This window comes from Falco rusticolus, chromosome 2, assembly GCF_015220075.1.
Source record: "Falco rusticolus isolate bFalRus1 chromosome 2, bFalRus1.pri, whole genome shotgun sequence".
NCBI classification, from domain to species: Eukaryota; Metazoa; Chordata; class Aves; order Falconiformes; family Falconidae; genus Falco; species Falco rusticolus.
In genome coordinates, this window is record NC_051188.1 from 119,073,068 (window position 1) to 119,095,951 (window position 22,884).

The window sequence follows — 22,884 nt, forward strand, 5'->3', positions numbered from 1 at the left end:
GAGGCATGAAAACTATTAAATGCTTGGATATACAAGAGAAGTATAGACTACACATATCACAAAGTTTTAGTGACATTTGCCAAAAAGAACAGTAGACACACCTTTCTAATTTATGTGAATTATTTTTTTTCAGGTGCTGCTCAATAGCTTAGTACTAGAAAACACACAGGGAAAAATATGATACCAAGTCCTTTGCCTAGAGCTTTCAATAGAGCCAAGATTCAACAAAAACAGCAGTCTGATACTGCACCAGCAAATATCTGAAGAGACATCTGAAGTTTGAACAGATCCATTTGCTTATTCAAAAACCCCCAAACAAACCACAGAATATTTTGGATTCTGGATAATGGTATGTTCTTTCAGGTACAAAGAAAGGCAACTAAAATTATTGAGGGGATGGAACAGAAGACTAAAAAGGTAGAAACTCTTCAGTCTGAATTAAAAAAAAAAAAAAAGGAAAGAAAAGAGAGACTAAAGGGAATAATATTAAGGTTGATTAGATCATTCAGGCAGTGGATAAGCTGCATGCAGAACTGTTGTTCATGAGATCCTGCAACTGTAGGAGTAGGGAGCGCTCAAGCGAGACCTTGAGACTGGGTCAAAACAGATTGAAAAGTACTTCCTTACACAGCAAGGAGCAAACTTCTAGTGCCTGCTGTCAAAGCAGGCTGCAGAAGCAGGTTCAGACAAGCTATAGACCAGAGGTCTATAAACAGACAGAAAAAGGCCTAGGCAGGGATGTACCCTCTAACACACACAACAGCCCTGGAGGCTGCGGCAGTACCAAGGTGGCAAGGGACTGACCACAGGGGGTGACCAGTCTCGTGACCTTCCCCAGAATAACCACTCTATTGCCACTGCCAAAGGGCGCTGGGCAGGATGGACCACCAGCCCGGCTGAGCAGTACATCTCTATGGTGTTAAACGTGACACTCCTGGCCTTAACTCTAGTAGAGCTGGCTCTTCTAATAGTAGATAAATTAAATTATGAAAACAACCTACCAACACCCTTATGCTTCCAGGTCATTTTTCTCCTTCTCCCAACCTCTTATTCTCTCCCCTGCTCTTTGTTAAGGTATTAGTTGTTATATTAAAAACTCATTGTAGTTACAAGTGCTAGCACTGACTTTTTATGATTACCAAATAATAGTCTTTGGAGCTGTGAATACCTCTCAGATGCACCTCTTCTTGTCCCTGTTCCCCTCAGAGAGCATCCCAGCGTTCAAACCCACGCTCTCACATGACAAAGGAAGTGGTATGAAGAGCCACTAAACCAGGAGAGCTTCCCATTAAATCTTTTTTTCGCTTTACCCAGAGACCCTCAGTTCCAGCGCGATATTAAAGTGCAACTTCTCTCCGCCCTGAAACGCAGCCAGCTCAGAAGCAGGTTGCTGCAAGTGTTTAATAGTTCCCAGCAGCACTAATCAGTAGGTAAGGACAGGAGGTTAAGAAGGATACTATGTCAAAATATAATGAACAGCCCCATTTCAAAGGTCTTATATCTCTTCCAAGCAGTCAGGGAGAAGACAAAAAGATGGAGACAGACATACATAAAATGCAAACGCTGGAGAAGGCAATTAGAAAGGGTACTGAATTTGTGATGGACCTAGAGAGGTGAAAGATGATGACACATTTGGCAACCAACTTATGCTGAAAGCAGGGAAACTTTGGGCTCTGGAGCCCTTTAACTTGTGCCACATGTGTCAACAGTTTGTTTTAGGGAAGATTTTCTTCATAATTTAATAATTAATCCTTGATGAGACCCTGGCAAGGCAGATGGCTTTTTAAGCTGTGGCATAGAAAAAGTTGTTCTGTGGTAAGAGCAACAATCCGTGAAGCTATTACACATTTCCCAACCCACCTTATGTTATTTTTTAGCAAGACTGCTTTTCTGTATAATTCTGACTTTTATCTTCCAATTCCTCCCAGCTTCCCCCCCCCCCCAAAAAAAAAAAAAGAGATTTTTTTCAGTAAGACAAAATGAGTCAGAATAAGAGATTCAAAACAATTCTCAAGGCAAAGAACTAGAGAATATGTGGTGCTGGGAAATTCAGGAAAAAAATAAATTGTGGATTCTGTGGAAGAAAAAGCAACACAAACTAGCGCTTAAAATATATGAATCCTTATTTCCTTAATGCGAACACGCACCATAAATCCAGATGACTGAAACAGCAAACTCTGCCCTTGCCCAAGCCGGAGGCGCCCGCCCGCGTGCATTGCTGCAGGAGCTTCCCTGCTCCTTACCTTGCTCCTTCAGCTACTATGGCCATGCACACATCTTACTCGCCAATGAGAACTGCAGCCAGTGCACAGCTTCCTGCCTTGAAGATGTCGGTAAAGCTATCCAGGGAGTCTTCAATTAAAAAATAATTGAATAAATGAATCATATTTGAATACCACAGGTCATAGATGCAGAGCTTTTTTATTTCGTTGGAAGGACTGCTATCTCCTGCCCACAGTGTTTATCGTTAGTTCAGCTGAGAAATTCCACAGGCCTGGACCTACGTAAAAGAATGTGTCAGGACAGCTAGATGCTGCCTGCAGCATCACCGTCACCGACTGCAGCAGCTGTTAATACAGATCACTCTTGTATTTGCTTTCTTTGATTGGGACGCAAAAAGAATTATTAACACCCAACAGGCAGAACAATTATGGGTAGAGCCAGTTCATGCTGCACACACCATGGTGGAGTATAGGATTTCTGAAGCTTGGTGAGTTCAAGCCCCTTCTTGTCCTCTGGGCAGCTGTTTGCACAGGGCGGTGTTTGGCTGCCCGCGTGGACCTGCCTGTGGAAACAGCGCCTTCTGCATCCAGTGCCTCCCACTGACCGCGGCCGGGCGTCTGCTCCTCCTGCCAGCCTGCAAAGCACTGCCCGTATCAGGCCAGGCGCCCACAGGGAACGGAATCCACAGGGGTCTGGTTACCTTTACTGTTCTCCTCTGACAGAAGTACTTGGGAGCCGTGAAGCAGAGCGCGGCAGCACCGCCGCCTTCCACTCGGCGCGCTGACTGCTGTCCTGTGCCCCTCGAGGCATGTCTTGTGTCAGCAGCAAAGCAAATTCCACAGGGCATCTCCTGAGCCTGATGGGATACTGGGTTCTCTGCCTTGCATGTGTTCACCTTGAACCATACCTTCATCCTAAGGGTCTGTGAAGTTGTCAAGTAATTAGTGCTAATTTTGAGAGCACGATGGACTGGGATCAGCCCCCAGTAATGGCTATGTGCTGTGTAAGAGGCTCGTTATCGGGCTGTTCCATGGAACAGTGTGCTGTTTGCTGGACAGACATCTAAAGCAGAGCAAGGAGGATACAGGAGGTGGTTACACATTAATCATCATCTTTCCTCCTAGCCCCACGCTACAGCTGAAGGCTTCTAAGCCAGTGTAAGTAGCAAATCTCCTGCTGTGCAAAGCCAAAACCAAAAATGTTTTGGAACTATGGATGTACACAACCACGTGGGAATTTTTCCCTCTCCAGGAAATATGGATCAGGTTGATCCATGTTGATGCAGGCAAGCTGCCCAGGTTAAGGTAAAGGACTTCGGAGCATGAAGCTGTTCCTACTTGTTCCTTGTTAGCTGGGATGAGTGGCACGAGTAACAGGGGAAACTGTGGAACACTTGTAGTCTTCAACTTCTTACATCCCAGTTTAAGCCTCACTTGTACTGGAGAATCCACAGCTCTCTGGGATGAGCTGCCACATAAGCTTTCTTTTGTGGTGAAGGGACCACAACCTTTCTGCTGGTGGAAGGTCCTACTCACCTGCAGCAGAGGCTTGCTGCCCCCCCTTGCCCACCATTCTGGGAGATGGACTAGCTGCCTCCTCCTTTGTCTTTCTTTTAAAATCCTGGATCTTTCCAGTGACACGGTTCATAGGGTAGCCCTACAAACCCTTTCCTACAACACAATACCAGAAGGTGGTGCTGGGGATAATCAGCAAGGGAAGAAAATGTTTGTCTAAATGCATCTCTACCGAAACAAATACTTAATGAACACACAGAAAAATGAAAGTAGTACAAACGTAGGAATTAACATTGGAAAGCTATTTTAAGTAAGTACCAGTAGTCACGCCTTCCCTAGATGGACCTTCCTCATTTGCTGAAAGAATGTTCAAATGTAACATCCATATAATGCATTTTAGAAGAAATAAAAATATACTGTCCTCCAAACACTGATCAAGGAGAGTTTCTAACGAGCGCAGTGGGTACAGTGAGCTATTGCTGAATTCACACCAAGCAAATTAACTCCTGAAACTGGAAAATGCAGCAAGCTCTGCTGAGGAGTTGGGCTGATCCACTTGGCACGTTGCTGTGCTGCTCCCGCGTCCAACCAGAAATCTCTGGCCTGTTCTGCTCTGCACAAAGACACCAGCTTCCTCGAGAGCGCTCAGGTTCTCCTTCATGATGCTCCATTGCCCAGCTGGAAAGGTGCCTCCCATCTTTCCCATGCGATAATACGAAGTTATGCTGTGCCACTGGGTTTGTCAGAAGTTGAGAAGAAAACCAGCTGCTTCATCCTCTCCAGGCATTTCAGAGCCTTGCTGATCAGTCCACTGGGAATCTCAGCTCCCTTGGATCAGCACAGATTACTTGCTAGCAAACCGGTATCTCCTGCCCATACCTCTGAAGGACTAGGGAGCAGCTTACGAAGATTTGCCCCCTGCGTCTCTCTAGGGGTTACAAGGAAGTCAGGTGGGTACAAACAAGCACATGTGTCACTCTGGTCTGATGAGTTTTCTTTGTTCGAGAGACAGAAGTTAGGTGAGCAGCACAGACTTCAGTGCTGGCAGCTGGTAACCTCCTAGCTGTCCTTTTCAATCCACAAACACATCAGAGCAACCAAACATCATGTGAAGAGCTTCCTCCATTCAGAAATACGTAATATATTGGTTTGTTTCCAAACTGGTACTGCACCTAGGAGCCAGCCCAAGGCTGGTCCACCTAGATCCCTTTAAGATCTTTATCCTTTCTCCCTCTCCTCTCCACCTTTCAGCTTCTGCCTGGCCCTGCTCTGAATGCATGAGCACAGGCCACGGGTGAGGTGATGCAGCCCAGGGCCAGAGCAGGACAGGGACAAACGGAACTGTGCACCAAGATATGCCACCTGCACATGGACCCTGTCTGGCTTGGAAAGGGTAGAGCATCACTGTAATCACAACAGAAATACTTCTGTTAAAAAAAACACAACAAACCAAACAAAAACAAAACAAACAAACAAAAAAACCCACAACAAAAAAATCCAACCAAAACCTGGCAAAATATTTTATGTCTTCAGTTTAAAAAAAGTCAAATTCATGGGTGGGTGCTGCTTAGGATCCATATTTCCCTGGACCTCTAATTTCTGCTTTCCAGCCTCCTTTGCTGAATCTTCAAATTCACCATTTATATTACAGAAATGCTGAGTCAGGACTGCAACATAAACGGATGATTCAAGGGTTTTACAGCATGGCTACACAATGCATTCAGAGAAGTTCAGAAGACTGATGGACTTTAGGTTTCTTATACCAAACTTCATAAATACGAGATTTCTTACTACATTTCCTCAGCAAAATCAGAAAACAGGATTCCTATAAGTTAACATGTATCATCAACAAATATTAACGGATTCTCTTTTTAGTATTGCTTGGCTGCTGTCTCTGTTTAGCCTTTGCTAAAGCGATCTCTGGTCTTGGTCATCCAGAGGGAGTTTTTGCCAGTGGGATACAAGCACTTTCACAGCTTGCTTTCAGAGCTGTTGGGACATGGGGGTAGCATGTGCCTTGTGGTTTTGGACATTTTGTACAGTTTCTGTGAGTGACTGCTGAAACCACTTGTTTGAGTAATTTCTCGGTGGAATAACAAATTTATAATCTCCTTAAAAAGCTCCTGACGTTTTTATATTTGTTTGGGCTGGCAGACTATTAAAGAAGAAGTACTGTTCTCAGGAGAAATTTTTTCCTGTTAACTGTGCTCTTCATTTTACTTTCGCCTCTCCAGCAGTGAATACACCCCAAACCAGTAGTCTGTCACCTTTATGCAGTTCATATGTGAATTGTTCTTTGGGGAGAAAGCAAAGCAAGAGGAAACATAAAGAAGAGTTAATCTCAGATCAATCACGCTCATTTTTAAGGGATTTGACACATGAGCCGCAGAGGTTTCTGTAGCTGGGCTCCACGCTGCTGCGGTCCCTGTGTCAGGGCAGGCTGCAGGCTGGCTGCAGCTCTTGGTTCCCAGGACAAGGACGGGGGCTGGACGGCTCTGCCACAAATACCCGTCCTGTGCCGGTGGGAGGCACACCAGATTTCTGCAGATTGTTTCTCTGGGTGCAGTATCAGGTAAGAACAGCATATCAAAAGAAATAACATTGAATTTCTCCGTTACACTATTATTTTTTTCTCTCGGTGAAGGATATTTATGAAGGGATTATTACTTTCATCCTTGTGTCTCCTCTGCATACTGTATGTCTTGCATATACACATCTCCAGTCAAGGACTTGCATTCTTTTTTGAGCAGATTTTTGCTTAGAGACTTCTGCATATTTTTCATTTTAGTTGAGATACTACATGCTATTCTAAAACATCAATTGGAATACAATTTTTAAAAAAATCTCAGCATCCTAGAATGAGGTTTGTTAGACTGTGGAATGGTCTCCTGGGGATATGGTGGAAATTACTTTGCTTGCAACACACAGAACTGCTGGAACAAAATACTAAAAATTATAGAGGAAAGAGCAAATGAGATTTTTTTAAAATTTTTTTTTCCAGGGACTGAGCTGGGATTTAGCAAACTAATAGGTCAATGCAGGTGGTTTTGATTATTATTTTTAGTCCCCACCTCTAACTCTGTGTAAACAAGGAAGGAACAGTTTTCATTAAAAAACCCAAACCCAAACAAAACACCAGAAGAAATTCACTTCTTTCAGGGAATACATTCTTTGATGGTTTAAATGAAACTGCAGTTCACTATATTTCTGCAATGCGTTCAAAGTCACCATATACTACCTTTGTTCTGGATTAAGTCATACTTGCTTTAATTATCCTCTTTGAAGCAGATACTCTCTAGATTTTAAGTAACATAGAATGGATTTTCTAACATCTACACCTTATTTCACATTTCTGTAATTTCCCAAAGTTGTGTGAATGCACATATCCTTTCTCTGAGCTGGTGAGAGTTAGGTCCTTGTTTGACTTGGTTATTACCTCTTACCGTGCCTCCATCCACAAACTACACTAGATTTAAGCTTCCACAGGCAAAATCCATATTGCAAGTTGGAACAATCCTGTGGAACATGCCATAGCATCTGGGCACCAGATTCAGCTGTGAGGATGCTATTTTCTTCCACATCTCCATAAAAATCACAATGAAACAAGAGCTATGAAATATTCCAGCCCTGTATACTCGAAGGAGGTCACTTATACGCTGTCTTAAGTGTGGAAGTACCGTCAGATGTCCATGGTGTATATACCAGGAAAGGGCAAGATTAAAGTGTTTCTCTCATTTGCCTGGGTAAAATGTGATAAATGGTATGTCCATAACTTGGAAGGTAAAGCCAGACAAAATTCCATTTAAATGCAAGAGGATACTTATGAAAGTTACGGTATTCCTCTGACCCTCCTCTACGTGGTTTGATGTATAAGAGAAAAAAATTAAAATGTGTCTTGGGAAGATGCAGGACCAAGTTCTTCCTTATCATTCTTCATTAGCACACAAGTAAATTACAGTCCTCCAAATACTGCAGGACTGACACGGCCAGGCTGCCTAGTATTTCGCCTTGCAAAACTGGAAGTGCCAGGTGGACGGAAACACCGATTCGAGCCGATACAGAGCCTGTGGCTTCAACGCACTGAACTAAACCAGTGTTCAAATGCAGATGACAACAGCTACCTGCGTTAAGACGACTTACATCTGATTTTATAGCTGATTTCAGATTGTGCTCGCCTAATCTTGGGTGGAGAGTATCAGAGCTTCTGAGGAAATAAAATAAATAAGTACATAAAAGAGAGAGCAGATATTTAGGTGCTTAGCTCTGGGCATATAAAGATGACCAAAATGGAACAGCTGGGATACCTGGATTTATTATTTTAAAGAGATGGCTGAAAGGGAGATCTCTCTGCCTTTCCCTGCTGTTTCAATTTCAAGAGCATATCATTGCATGAATTTATTTCTGGGATAATCAGTGGCTGTCATGAATATCTGTAATGAACTTACAGATCCCTTGGATTAATTCAAGGAGCCTTGGTTCAGTCCCAGAAGTGCAACATGTCTTTTAATAACTGATCCCCTGTACATCTGGAACTGACAAATCTATACAAGTAGTAGGTCACAAATTCCCCATCCCCTACCTATGGATAATTTTAAGGATTTGGATCCCTCTTTTTAAGCCTGAACTCTATAATCAGTTTGCTTTTAAGCTCCCTACTATATCTGGTTTTCCTGTGGGCTTTTGTTTTTATTTTCATTTGATTTCAACAGATGTTATTTACTGCTATTTCCCTCTGCTTTGGAGAGGATTTATCATTGAGATATATTTTCATTTTAGTGCACAAATACATTAAATCCAGGCATGAAGCCTGACCAAAACAGCTGGAAAGTGACACTGAAATTAAGGCTATAGAGCCGCTTCTGTAATCTGCTGAGCAGTTTATACAAATGCAGTTTAAATAAAATGAGTCTGCAAACAGAAAAGCTTAAAGGATATTAAATCCTGGCTTTATAAACGATGGCCAGGCTAGTAGGAACTACCCCATAGGGTGTAATCTTTTTCTTTCCTGTAACAAGGTTATCTGGCCTCACAAGCTTCTTAGGTAAACTTAATTAAAGCCAATGAAGAGAAAATGCAAAAGGGGTAAGGTAGCTGTTTTGATTTCAGAAGTTAATTTTAAAAATATATATTTCTGTGGGCTAGAGGTATGTCTGCCTAGTCTTAGTGGGACACTTAGAGGGAGAAGGCTTCATTCCATCTTTCTTTTTTCTATGCTATTCATACGTGTGTGCACACAGACAGCCAGTGAGCAGGGAGAAGGCGGTGGGGGTGAGCAGACATCCCTCTTTTTCCTGGGGGATAACAGCTCACTGAATAATAAAGGTTCCCCCAAGGACAGAATATGCTACACATGTTGGCAATGGGTTTGTCAGTGTTCCTAACATATCTATACAGCTGTAATTCACGGATTTAATAAAATATTGATATCTGTTTCCGCAGTTCTATCATGCAGCAAAAATCTTTACGTGATCTAAATTAAACACTTCTGCAATGGGCTGGAGACTGCACGTCGTTTCTTGCCCTGGTGGAAAAGCTCTGTGCCACCCCATCTGCTGCTCCAAATGCCAAACGTCAGAAATATCACTGAATGGGAGGGTTGTTGTAAAGAAGCGCTTGCTATTTCATCTGAGTTTCTGTTTAGCCTGGTAAAACATCCCCTACCAGTTTGTATCACTGAGCTGCTGCTGAGCTACAGGCCCAAGTCTAATCTCAGATTGATGAAATGCATCCAAGATGACATTTGACTCGATCTTCTCATAAATAATAATACTACTGCTTTACATTTATATAACCCCTTTTCAGCAAGAGCTCTCCCAAAAGGCCTTTTTGACCTCCAATTTATCTGTTGTGACTCTCACTGAATTAGAGGCGAGCGTAACGTTCCCTACTCTACCACGTATGGCATGCCAATAGCTACGAAAGTACATTTATGATGAGATTCCAGTCGTCTTAGCTTTGTGATGCTCAATAATCTACTCCAGCAGAGATCACCTGTAACATTATTAGTGTCTCAGTCACTCCGACAGCTGTCAACTGCATAAAAAGCTACCTGCCCTCTAAAGTACTACCCCCTTCCTTCCCAATCTGGAGTTTCCAACCCTCAAATGATTACACAGACCTTAGATTGACAATATTTACTCCAGAAAAATGATACTTTTACATGCAGGATTTTACAATTCACTGTTGACTAAACCCAGAAGTTTCATGAAATTTGAAAAAAAAATTAAAAAAAAAAAAAAAAAGATAAAAAAAGATAAAATAGAGGTTCCTGGACCTAGCCTGGATTTAAAGTGTTTGTGCCTCAGTCCTAACCAAGGAAACAGTGAAACACTGAAATTTATTGCTGTGACACTGCCACACTTAAAAGTTTGTGTAGGTCATATCAAAATAGGGCTTTGTTCTGCCTGTAGTCAGGATTTTTTTTCCCACTTTTGCTTGTGAGGCTAGATTTCCAGAGGTGTCTAGGCATCAAACAATGCAGATGAATCTGAAAATCCCTATGTGCTCTGCCTATTGCAGCTGTTGAAGCCTGAATCCCATGAATAGAATTGCCTTTGCTAAGTCATGAAGGCTGGCTTTAACAGTCTGCCAGCGTACAGCACCTACCTACATATCTGTCTAATAAACTCACTGTAAGACATTTTCTCCCTGTTCCTGCTGAAAGCAGAGGTACAATTCCTATTGCCTTCCAGAGGAGCAGAACTTAGCCAATGTGGCATTTTACTTCTGTGTAAAACTTTCTCATTTGTTTAATACAGAGTGTGTAGTGTAATGTTTTTTTAAACAATCATCAATTACTTAGCTTACTTTAAAATATCTTCATGGCTCACGGACTCTGCCAAAGACAGCTGATGGCAAACTTTACAAGAATACATGGAATACACGGTAATAGAAAGAGAATGCACCAACTGCGGCTCTTGAAATTCTCAGCTTGCATATGAGATCCAACCATAAATTCCTGTTCTGAATCGGGAAGAACAAGGACATGAACCTTGCATGAGAGCTCAGTGATTTTAGCTATTCTGGCACGACTTTTAATGATCTCTGGTTTTATCGTAACATTTTAAAGAAGCTTCTTAATCCAGTTTCACTCTATTCCCAAGATTATGCCCATAAAGCCATTACATAGCACCTTGCTCTTGCAAAGAGGCCCAAGTGATCAGCAATTACCAAAAGTAAACAGGGCTCTGATCTTATCATACGTTATAGATTGAATCAATACTGTAACGGTATCTAAGAAAAAAGTCTAATGAGCCAGTGATTTTCTTTACACAGCCTGGCCTTTTCTGACCATTTTTTGTTTGTTTTTCTCACCTGCCGATACCCTCGTCCCCAAACCTGCCCCATTTCCCATTTCTGTTTGGTGTCTGCACATCACCGCTGGACAAGTCAGATATGCATGTGCTATACAGGGACAGCAGTTTCCAAATCCGTATTTAGACTAAGGCCCTAGGTAAAGTTAAAAACCTCCCAACTCTCAGTGTTTCAGCTCTAACAGCAGACATCCCATAAACTCTTACAGTTAAGTTAAATAATACTATCCGCCGTCTTTGCAGTTTGGCATCTGATAGCAAACTGAAACCAAAAGGTTAAGTCAATGGTTTTGATCTTGTAACCCAAGTCTGAGCTACTTATTCCTACCCTCCTTCAGATGAAGTAATCACATAAAAATAAAGCACTTCCTAATAAAAACAGTACGTGTTCAGACCTCCATTCAAGACAGAAGGAATTTTGATAGTTCTGGTTTTATGGACTGTAGACTAGGGTAGCAAAAGTATGTTGATTTTCTTACAGGGGATAGAAATAAAGTGAAATGAAAGCAGATGGATCTGCCCTAGCAGTGAACCATTGGATACAATACTTTGCTTCAGTGAGTATCCAAATTATTTTCAGGTAGTTTGGCACATAGGTAATTTATGTGCTTCGTTCTCTGCCTGCTATTTAGAAGCTGTTTCTCAAGTAGGGATTGTTCTCTGAACTGTTCACCTTTGCATGCACTATTTCATTCTTAACTTTTTTAATACTCTTCTTCAGGTTAACTTAGTGCAGTGAATGCAATATACATTTTTGGTTTTACCCAGAGACTCTGCTTGTGGCTGGGGTCAAACTAAAACCTGCAAGGGTGCTCTCTTCAGGGACTGCTTGCTCTATGACTGCATGTATCGTGCAACAGAGGCTGCCCCAGGCATGATATGTTTGCTGTCACTGACCAGAAGAAATGATTAGGGCACAGTGTCCCTGTAAAGGGCAATGCTACCAAGTACTTTATTTATTTGGTAAAAAAAAAAAAAAAAAAAAAAAAAAAATCCTCTTCAGAAACCTCGAATACAAAACCTGACTTCTAGGTGTAGTAGATTTTGTTTAATATTTTGAGGTATAAAAAAAGAGGACCTTTCCTGATCCCACAAACAGCCAACCGAAACGTTCATCTGGCTGAGAAATACCAGACCCTCAGCTCATATCAAAATGATATGATCAAAGATGATGGGGACTGAGGAGTCAGTGGGTCACGGTGGAGACAATGATGGTCTCCTAGAAGTCCCCCACCTCCACTGCCGGGTGGAGTTGGGTCTAGCACGTCACTGCAGCTCTAGCCTCGGCACCAGCAGCCCTCCAGCTCTCCCCCTCGCACACCGAGGGGCTCAAACACCCCCAGCATCCCTGTATCAGCAGAGCTGGGCTGTCACCCCCAGAACAGGAGGTACGCTTGAAGGGCTTGTGAGCTACATGTGATACAACATACGGATAGGCAAGAAAGGCACATGGATTCTAAGAATGCTCAGACACCCTGGGGATAAGCAGCCCTGCTTTCTACAAAGATTCTTATTTTTGTAGTCCTCATTGAGACATTTAAAAATCTGACAATATTTTTATCTTTACTGGTATCAGTTCTCCCCTTCATTTGGCAGGGGAGTCTAGAGTACAGAAGTGATACTATTCTTACTGACAGATAAAAATCTTTACAGAGGAGGCAGCTGGAAAACCAAAGACTTGATCCACAGTGGGTACAATTTAACAAATGTACTAGGATATCATACGGCTGATCTAAGTATCCAGGCTCTCTACACAAAGATGCAAACACTTCAGAAGAGTACAATACACACATCTCAGTGCCTACAACAATCCAAATGGAAAAGAAAAAAAAACCCACCAACAAACAACGAAACAAAATACACACACACACACTCCCCCACCCCAAATAGTCCAACAATCCAAATGTGTATAACAGCAGCATTATAAGGAAGTTCTAAGTATCCCCACCATGTCTACCTGGGCTAAGCTACAACCACTCATGAGCTGATATCTTTGGAGATTCCTAAATCTTTCAGAATCATCTGAAAGCCTACAGAGCTGACATGAGTAGATTTACAGAAGGGGATAAATCTTGGCAAAATACTGCATACTAGTTTAATTATCCTGCTTCAAATAATCTGATTGCTGGACTGCAATTACTTCTGATAGGTTTGATACTAACATCATTACCTGTCTGTAAATGTATCTTCACCAGGTGCTCTTCGTAAAACAACTAAACAAAAATGGCAGCCACCCACTTTAAATAGCAAACTATTTGTTGTTGTTGTAACTTGTAAAACATCTAATCGGAGGTCAGTAACCAATTTCATTCAGAAAAATAGAGATTGTAGCTTCCTTTAAACAAAATTCCCCTAGTATTTATTATTGCAGTGTTCATTTCCTATAAAATGCTCCAGGCACATTCATTAGTGTGTCCCCCACCTCCTACAGACTGCTGAGCCATTTCCTGGAGGGTGAAATGAAGTCCAGCATCTCATCTCATGGGTGTTCGAATGAACTGTCCAAAATTTGATGTTTAAGGATGTTTGGAAACTGCTTTCCCATGTTTCCCTAGCACTTGAACAGTTTCAATAAATGCAGCTGAACACATTTTTTTTGTTGTTCTAGTTGTGCACAGACATCTTAAAAACAAACAAAGTATAGCTCCTAAAGTCCTTTTTACACTGCAGGATTGTGACATTAGGTGCAACTGGAACTCATGCAGACACCCCATGGTCAAACGAGGCAGGTAGGGCAGCAGTTAGTGGGGTCCCAGAGGCACAGCCCTACCAAAATGCACAAACACATACTCGGGGATCTGCAGCCACAACCCACCCTGCGTTGCTGGCAGCTACACTCCTCTTGTCATCTTCTTGCTAGATTAAAAATCCAGGTACACATTAAGGAGCTGCAAGCATGCTTCTGGAAAACATCCTTTGTATAGGAAACAAGCCCACGTGATTCTCTTCCACACCTTCTGTTGGTAAGAATATTAGCGATACAAAACTGTTACTACAGCAGTATTCCTCCAGTTTATGATCTGTATCCAACAAGCCTTACTTTGTAATTCTCATGCAATTTTACCAGCTCCATCCTCACAGGCCGAGGTACCTTACTGTCACGTTTAGGCAGAATGCTGATGGGGGCTGCAGGTTTCCTGCTCTGCAGGATGTCACTGCTGCAAGACTTAAGAGTGATTCCTTTGGATCACTTCTCATTTTCAACACAGACACCAGAAAGAGCATTCTCCATTGTCTTGTTTGAAGAGAAGGTGTTAGGCTCAATGACTATTCAGACACAGGACAACCATTCTTACACTCTTACATGGTTTACGTTCTCTGGTATTTAAGGAAATAAGCACGTGGAGGTTCTGAGTTGCAGCATGGTGGCATTTGGAGTGTATGAGAGCAAGGAATGCAATGCAGTCCTGATGCTGATACCGAAGCTATTTCTACTGTACAATTCACTGACAAATTCTATCACAAGTAATTTGTATTTATGAAACCACATAATAGACCCAAGTGGTTTTTGTAGATGCTAAGCCTGTCCAGTGTAATCACACTGTAGTGAATGTAGCTATTGTTAGCATTAGCACTGAGAATTTAAAACTTGAACAGATTTTTGTTACCTAGGGAAATTTACATATGTAAATGTAAGCAGCAAAAATCCCCAGCCTATCAGTATTGAAGTTTTCTTGTTTTGTATGCTAAAAACCTTAAAATAATTAATCTTTTGTAGGGGAACAGTTTAGCAAGATGTACTATTTTGAAAATAGACCTTTAGGCTTTGTAAGCCTGCAAAATTTGCAAATAGATGAGAACCGACCCTTAGTAAATGAGATAAGGTAATAAAGTATGTACTCTTTAAAAAATTTTAGGCGTTAACGTCTAAAGATCTTGTGAAGTCACTTCTGTTATGCTAGGTATTAATATAAATTAGCTCATCTGTGAGTATGGTCTCTCTTTTCTTAAGAGCTGAATAGATTTGCTGCGACATTCCTGTAAAAACCTCTGGAGATGCTCTACGGATAATGATGAATATTGAATTTATTTCCATAGCATTAATCTACACTGAAATGTTTGACTCCTAGTTTTATTACCTGTTTCGTTCCCACAACCCTGCCAAACAAACTTCATACATAAGTCTGTATCTTCAGCTTAAATAACAGAGCACACACCATAGCCATCCTTCTCCCGAAGAGCCACTGGCTTACCAGAAGAGAGAACTGGATTCTGTGGGTGAAATTCTGCAAAATTTTAACAAACCCAAGTGAATGCACATGTGACACCTGCTCTTTGTCCAAGGATTCACAAAATCCTGTTACCTCAAAGCAAGAAAGTGCTGTTGGGAGTGGAAGGAAAAGCCCAGACTGGTGGAATTCTGTATCTCCAATTACAACACACAGTGATGACTATTAGAAAGTCAACATCTTCAAGTTCTGCAGAAAGAGTTATTCACTTTACAGTTTAATAAAAAGCCTGTTCTGTTTTGGAAACCACTATGTAGAAGCACTTGACAATCTTGACTACAATACAGTCTTCTCATACTCTGAAGAAAATTTCATTTGCCTCCCAGAGGGCTTCCTGATCAGAGCTATCAACATCATTTGGTCTGGCAGCAGACAAAACCTCTCTTCAGAGCAAGCTACTTTACCTGTGGGAAGCTGTACCTGAGCCACAAATAAACGAGCACAATTATACTCTCTGGACAAACGGCAAGCGGCGCCCAGAGCATGCTCGGCACGGTACTGCTGCGCAAGGACAGAAGGGGAGTAACAGGGGGCTCCCGCCTCGTGCTTCTGCAGCTCACGGTCTTACTCCGGTTCCTATTCCCCTTTCCAGGGGGGACCTATGGAGCACCCAGATGAAACCAAACAGGTGTGGGAAAGCAGGGCAGAAAGCAAGACTGTGCCTCCCACTTACAAGGAGACCCACAGAGCAAGACTGGTACTGGCAGTAATAAATCCACCACTCAAACAGGGTAGTGGCTGCTGTTGCCTGTCATCCTCCAACCTGGTGGAGAGATTCACCAGCTCCAGTGAGACAGGCTACCTGCATAAGTCCACTCATCTCTGGCTGCAACTTAACCCAAGTTAAATAGCTCCCAGGCCCTCAATAAGAGGGACCAGAACTGGAGCTTGGTTTACAAGTGCTTTATTCTACCTCACATGATAGAAGTTTTCCCCTATGTGGCACGAATACTTCCAGCACAAGTCCTGCTTTTCTTTATCATGTCTGAATCCATAGCAGCAGAGATAACAAAAGTGATACAGGCAAGCTCTGGAAAAGCATCTGTCAAGTTTTTTGGGGTTTGACATCCCCTGAACCTAATTAAGACAGGTTGCTGACATGAAGGAAAAACAACTATCCTTTCAGAAAGCCTCTTACCTTACTCCGTGTTAAGAGGAACAGTCAGATTAGCAAGGAGCATTAATTAATCCTCTCTGGTACTACATATACTATTCCCTGAAAGGCAGGCCTTACTGTTTAGATAAGGTTTTGCAAGCCAAACCAGCTCAGAGCACAGTGAAAAAGATAGGTACAGAAAGGTATAAGGATTTTATTTGACTGCAAAACAAGCCCTGTCTCAGCTGCTTTGACTGGATCCCAGTTCACAAGAATATCCTTTCCCTTTAGGTCTGCACCCAAGGACAGGTACAGTTTTCTGGCTTTTAAAATGGACTTGAGATAATTGTCTACTGCGTAGTTTGTGTACTCTTAAAATCCTATCTGTTTTTGCAGTGATAATAGCCAAAGCAGCCAGGGTTCAATCAAAACCACCACAGGAGCCCGTGAATGAGCTGCACTGAACAAAGATTAGGCAGGCTTTCTTCTCTTCCACCAAATCTTCTCAAAATAGGTCATCAGGATTGTACCTGACTTCCTGAAGAACTCAAAGTCTCTTTAGGCTAGTCGTTTATCAGAAGACTGAAAGTAAGATTTGTTTTCCAATTTCTGATTCCTGATACTAGCTAAAATGAAAAAGAAAAAAAATGAGCAGAGGGGTAAGAGTAGGGCTGGGTTTGGTTTTCTTTAAACAAAAAGATGAAGCTTCAGATAGTCTTGAGCAAAAGACAGTCAACTTTCATTCCTTAAAACTTGCTTAGATTTTAATCTGAGAATGTCTATGCATATGATAACACTTGAAAATAGCTTTCTTAATGCAATATTTTTACAGGAGCAATTTGGAATATCAGCTCATTTAAGATTAGTACATATTGCTTGCTTTTTTTAATTGCCAAAAAGCAATGCTTTAGAAATGGTGATTTATTTAATGTTTGCATTTATAAGCCTATTAAGAATTATCTTAACACTAATATGGTAGAAGCATAAGCCACATTGTCCTCTTTCCTTCCGATTTTCAATTATGCTCTTAATATATCAGGCCACCCTCCCATAGCACAGATCTGGTTTCACAGGTGTTGGAAGCTCCTTTGACAGTGAGTTTCCACCGTTATTCCTGTCAACGCTAAAGAACGAGCACAGCCTGGGGTCAACAACCTGACCTCTAAACCAGAGGATCTCAGCCTGGAGTGTGCAAACTACCTGCAATTTTTAAAACATCAGAAAGTGTTTAAAATGAATGGGGTGTGGGGAGAAAAAAAAAATAGACTTATCCATTAAATCAAGGAAAGAATAAAGAATTTTAATGGAGGGGAAATACAAGTTCTGGATGACTATTTAAAATTTTGTATCCCATGGTATTCCAGGTATCCCATGAAGCTGTTTGTAAGATTACTTTTTGAAACAGAAGAACTCCAATTTATGTTAGAAATCTGTGTTTCATAATCTAAGATATCACAGAATTCTAGGTACACATTGACTAGAAAAAGCTAAGACTAGTGTTTGCTTTTGGCCTATTTTGATCAAGCTCACTCTGCATGTGAATGTGTGTGTGCTTTTATCTGTCTCATCCAACTAAGTAACTTCTAAGCTAATTTCAGCAACAGTGGAGGTAGAGTGAATGTCTTTGAAGAAGGTCTCAACATTCTGGATGTCAAATTTTCTATGAAATCACTGAAAACAGGTAGCTAGGTAGAAATGAAAGGCCATCTGTTGCCTGCACTGAGTATGTTACAGAGTGACCTCAATCCATACCAAGCCTCAGGGAATTCACAGAGGATAGAGAAGTGCTGAGTGTCCCAACATGAGAAATGTTTCTGTTTGCACTCAAATCTTTATTAACTGTGACATAACAAACCCCTACCAATGGACTCGGAGTCATCAGAACTAGACCTGCCACTGGCCACCGAACCACTTTCCCAGTTCAGTTCACGTGTGCTAGCAACCTGCACGAGTAATAAAATCTCCCCAGAGAAAAGCCTTTCTCTGCCATAGAGAACCATTAGTCCTTGGGTTGTTGCCTCAAAATGAAAATAAAAAAATAAATAAAAGTAAAAAAAAAAAAAAAAAAAAAAGACTCCTGTAAAGTCCATTTGATCTCATCACATCATCACATATCATGGTGCAAGCACTGTATTCTTCCGGAATCCCAAATCTGGAAGCTGAGTAGGTATGTAGGACACCACATCTCGTACAAGGAGGTTGAAAACCACACAGATACTGGTACTCCTGCTCATGCATTGCACTTTCAACTGACATTAAGTCATTCTGCTCTACGTTTAGTGTGAATCTTTGGAGAGAAGCTAAAACAAACAGCTCCCCTCCGCCACCCTGCTTTAGTGTCTTTATTACAAAGACAGCTAAGGAAATTTTAAACCCCAACACACATTAGAGTTGCTAAAATTCATACCCAAGTGCCAGTATCACCAGCTATTTCGGCACCTACAATACAGACATACAACTCCCTTTCTCCCAGGAATGCTCTCCGCACTGAGAGACAGAAGAAGATATTAGTAACACGAACCCATCCCTTTGAAGATATTGCCTCTTAGAAAACCAGATATTCAAAGTCTTTAGGCTACTACTTGCTCTCGCAGAAACAGAAGACAAAAGTGCCCCAGTTTTTTTAATAAGTACAGGTTTTGATTATTTTTTCTGTACTTCCTAATCTTCCTGGCTACTTATCTGAAATGTAGCACAAAAATACAGCTTGTAGGAAACATAAGACATATGGTGTTCAGAGAGAGGGAGGTGGCTGCAGAGATACGTGCAGAGGATGTTGGATGCTGTGAGAGGGAAAAGGATTTCAGTAGAACACTTTATTGACTATTGTTTTTTTCCTTATCTCTGATTACACTTGCAATTTTAAGAACTTGCTCAGCTTTCTCCTACTCTACAGCTCAGACACTGAAGTGACTAGGGACAACATGCAGATCTAAATCAGTCATTTTTTTGTCTAGCATTTCCTTGGGATATTAAAGTGGATTGGCAACTCCAACCCCCTTCCATCAGCTGGTCTATCTGCCATAGTAAAAGAAGTACTTCAGCAATGTTTCTGATTTTTTAACACTCATTCTCAAATCTCCTGGGATATATTGTTTTGTTTAATATCTTTATCAATGATTTGGACGAGAGGATTGAGCGCACCCTCAGTAAGTTTGCAGCTGGCACCAGGCTGGGGGGAGTGCTGACGTGCTGGGGGCAGGAGGCTCTGCAGGGGGTCTGGGCAGGCTGGGCGGATGGTCCAAGGCCAGTTGTGTGAGGTTCAACATGGCCAAGTGCCGGGTCCTGCCCGTGGGTCACAGCAGCCCCACAGCGCTGCGGGCTGGGGGCAGAGCGGCTCAAAGCTGCCCCATGGAAAGGGCCCAGGGGTGCTGGTCAGCAGCCGGCTGGACATGAGCCCCCAGTGTGCCCAGGTGGCCCAGGAGGCCAACAGCAGCCTGGCTCGGATCCGAAACGGTGTGGCCAGCAGGGCCAGGGCAGTGCCCGTGCCCCTGTGCTCGGCGCTGGTGGGGCCGCACCTCGAGCCCTGGGTTCAGTTTCGGGCCCCTCAGGCCCAGAGGGACGTAGGGGGGCTGGAGCGTGTCCAGAGCCGGGCCGGGGGCTGGGGAAGGGGCTGGGGCACACGGCTGGGGGTGCTCAGCATGGGGAGGAGGGGGCTCAGGGGGGACCTGATTGCTCCCTACAGCCGCCTGACAGCGGGTGGTAGCGAGGGGGGGGGTCGGTCTCTGCTCCCAGATAACAAGTGACAGGACAAGAGGAAGGAGCCCCAAGTTGCATCAGGGGAGGTTTAGGTTGGATATTAAGAACATTTTCTTCATCAGAAGGGTGGTCAAGCACTGTCACAGGCTGCCCAGGGACGTGGTTGAGTCCCCATCCCTGGAGTTGTTTACAAACATGCAGAGATATGGTGCTTAGTGGCATGGTTTAGTTCTATGATGATTCTGCGAACTCTGGCTGTGCCTTGCGTAACACAAGTACCAACCCCTGCAGCATGAACCTGTAATCACTTACAGCAACGAGTGGGGTTTTTTTCATTTTTATGACACTAAAGGAGGCAAAAAATCCAAAGAAAGAATATTCACATAACTTAAAAAGCACCTGGTCTGCCCCATCGTTCCTTCTCCAAGGACATCAAGTATACCCAACCATAAATTTTAACCATCACAGAAGAGCTCTAGCATTAGTCTCTGGACATCTCACCTACGTTGGCTGCTGACAAACCTTTTGCTGCTTGTACTTTCTCATTGCTCTTATGCTGCCAGTGTTTGAAAACATTCAGTGAAACCCAGAGACACCAGTCAGCAGTGCCCGACAGCACTGAGCTTAACAAGATATTAACTCAGGGCACAGATTTGGCAATGGCGGCCATGTGGGCACTTAGGTAATTCGTTTATGGAAAGATGGTGACTTGGTAGTATGTGATTACAATATTTTCTAGCTCTCAGCAACAAAGAGCCTCTGCCCACAAATAACATCAGTGAAGTAATTAAAAGAAAGAAAAGAACTGATTCTACTTGATCAAAATGTGGGTTTGGGGACACCACTGCAACAAAATCAGAAAGTCAAAACAACCAACAACTCTAGCAATTTTTTTTTTTTTTTTCAACTTTTGTGTTTCTGATAAGATGGCTTTAACCCCCTCTCAATGGACATCATTCCTGGGTAATTTAATAAGTCTGGACACCTGCCTAACATTTACACCAAGTTTAGTTCTGCTGCCTTCAACCAAATTGCTAGCAGTACGCTTTTATTTGCCATGCTTCACTTAATGTACACTCACAACTTACAGCCCCTTCCTTATCACAATCCTTCTTCCTCACTGCAGAATTTTTCTCCAGGGCCAATTCCTCTTGAGGTATCTTACTTCAGGTCTATGGGTGGAGAACGGGTAACAAGCACACACTCTGTTTCCTAAAGGAGGAATAACTTATTCTTCCATTCCCACCTCAAATCCCATGTGCTTATCTTGATACGTACTGATCACACAGACAGGGTGAGGATGAAGCAAGCATGGAGGGTAACGTTTGGAAACTGGCAATTAACAAGGAATTTATCATGCAGTACAAAGTAATGTGTCATAATGCTACCTACAGCTTTCTAAAACTTGCTTATAAACTGAAAGAACAATAATAGTGTCATTAGTACTAGATACTCTTATCTTGCACACTGGGAAGGAAGGACTAGATCACACTAGAAAAAAGCCATAGGATTCAGCAGTTAGTCATCTTAATGCTTAAAGACACTATCAAGAAGTTCCAAAGGAAAAAAAAAAATCTAGTTGAGAGTTGAAGGTCTGCTGTGTATTTAACAAGTAACCAAGACATCTCACATCAGCTTGCATGCGTCTTTGGGACAAACTGAAGGATCTACTCCAGTTTCTCCATAGGACTCACCATGTTTTAGGGGAGGGTCAGCAGAATGCTCTCAGGGAAAGCCCGAGTCTTGAGTGCACATCATCCTAAAACAAGCCAGGAGAACAATAACATCATAAATTTTTCACATCTTTTTCTATGCATACTAGTTAAAGACTCTTTAAGAATCTCAAAGACTACAACATTTCAATTCCCCTTTCTTATAAAATGCTTTGCTTTAAATAAATACATAGAGAAACCAGAGAAGTTTCAACTCAATTATAAAACTGGCTGTGACTGTTCTCCCCTAGTGTTTGCCAAGCAAAGCTGCACCCCTATAAACTGAGGCAGCAAAGCCACCATCTCATTCAAACGCCCTTGAACGTGACCAGAGCCCATGCAAACCTACAACAGAAACGTAAGGGCATGTTACCTGATCGCAGAGCTGCCCAAAAACAGAGCTAGAAACGAGCAACAGGGCTTCAGGCTCATGGCTAGATAAAAGGACCATTGCCAGAGAGCCAAACATAAGGGTGGCTTATCTGCATTTTTAATTTGGAACTGATGGCTTTCATTTGGTTGTTAAGGCTGGGGAATCCACGAGTTCAGGACAGAAAATTCTCTACATCTGTGCCCTGCTTCTGGGCTGGGAAACTCATTAATGGGCTTGAAAGACAGCTAAGGCTATCACAGCTGCAGAATAAAATAAAATAAGCTAGTTAGCAGCTTTTATCTTCTAAAAAGGCGGGACAAATAATAGAGCTTCAGCACACACCAGAAGGCCTTTCACTCTGAAATACTGCTGGCTCACTTCTATGGCAGCGTGAATGCAAACTGCACGATGTGGAACAAGTTGCAGTAAGCTGATGAAGAAGGCAATTAGCAGGAGCAAAAAACCTCCAGGCTATTTCCCTTCTTCCCACACATTACTTCAAGAAAGCACCACTGCATGACACATAACTCCCCTGGCTACCTACTTCAATCTATATTCAAAGAACATTAAGCAGGTAAGGCAGAGTAATGCTGCTCACCCAGCAGAAACTAAGTAAAGATGAACGGGGAAGATCCATTCATCCTCTCTTCCAAAAAAGAACTAGAGGGTGTCAAAGAAAACTAGCAGGTGGCCAGTTCAAAACATGTATGATGTTTGTCACATAA

At 42.4% G+C, this 22,884-nt stretch overlaps 1 long non-coding RNA gene across 1 annotated transcript in view; it reads right to left on the reverse strand.

Annotated features, from left to right (window-relative positions):
* The window catches only part of LOC119143867, a 42,474-nt gene that overhangs the window by 15,216 nt on the left and 4,374 nt on the right, over positions 1-22,884 (reverse strand). Inside the window, exon 2 of the long non-coding RNA XR_005102855.1 lies at positions 21,769-21,833. This is a non-coding gene — a long non-coding RNA (uncharacterized LOC119143867). The remainder of the gene's footprint in view (positions 1-21,768; positions 21,834-22,884) is intronic.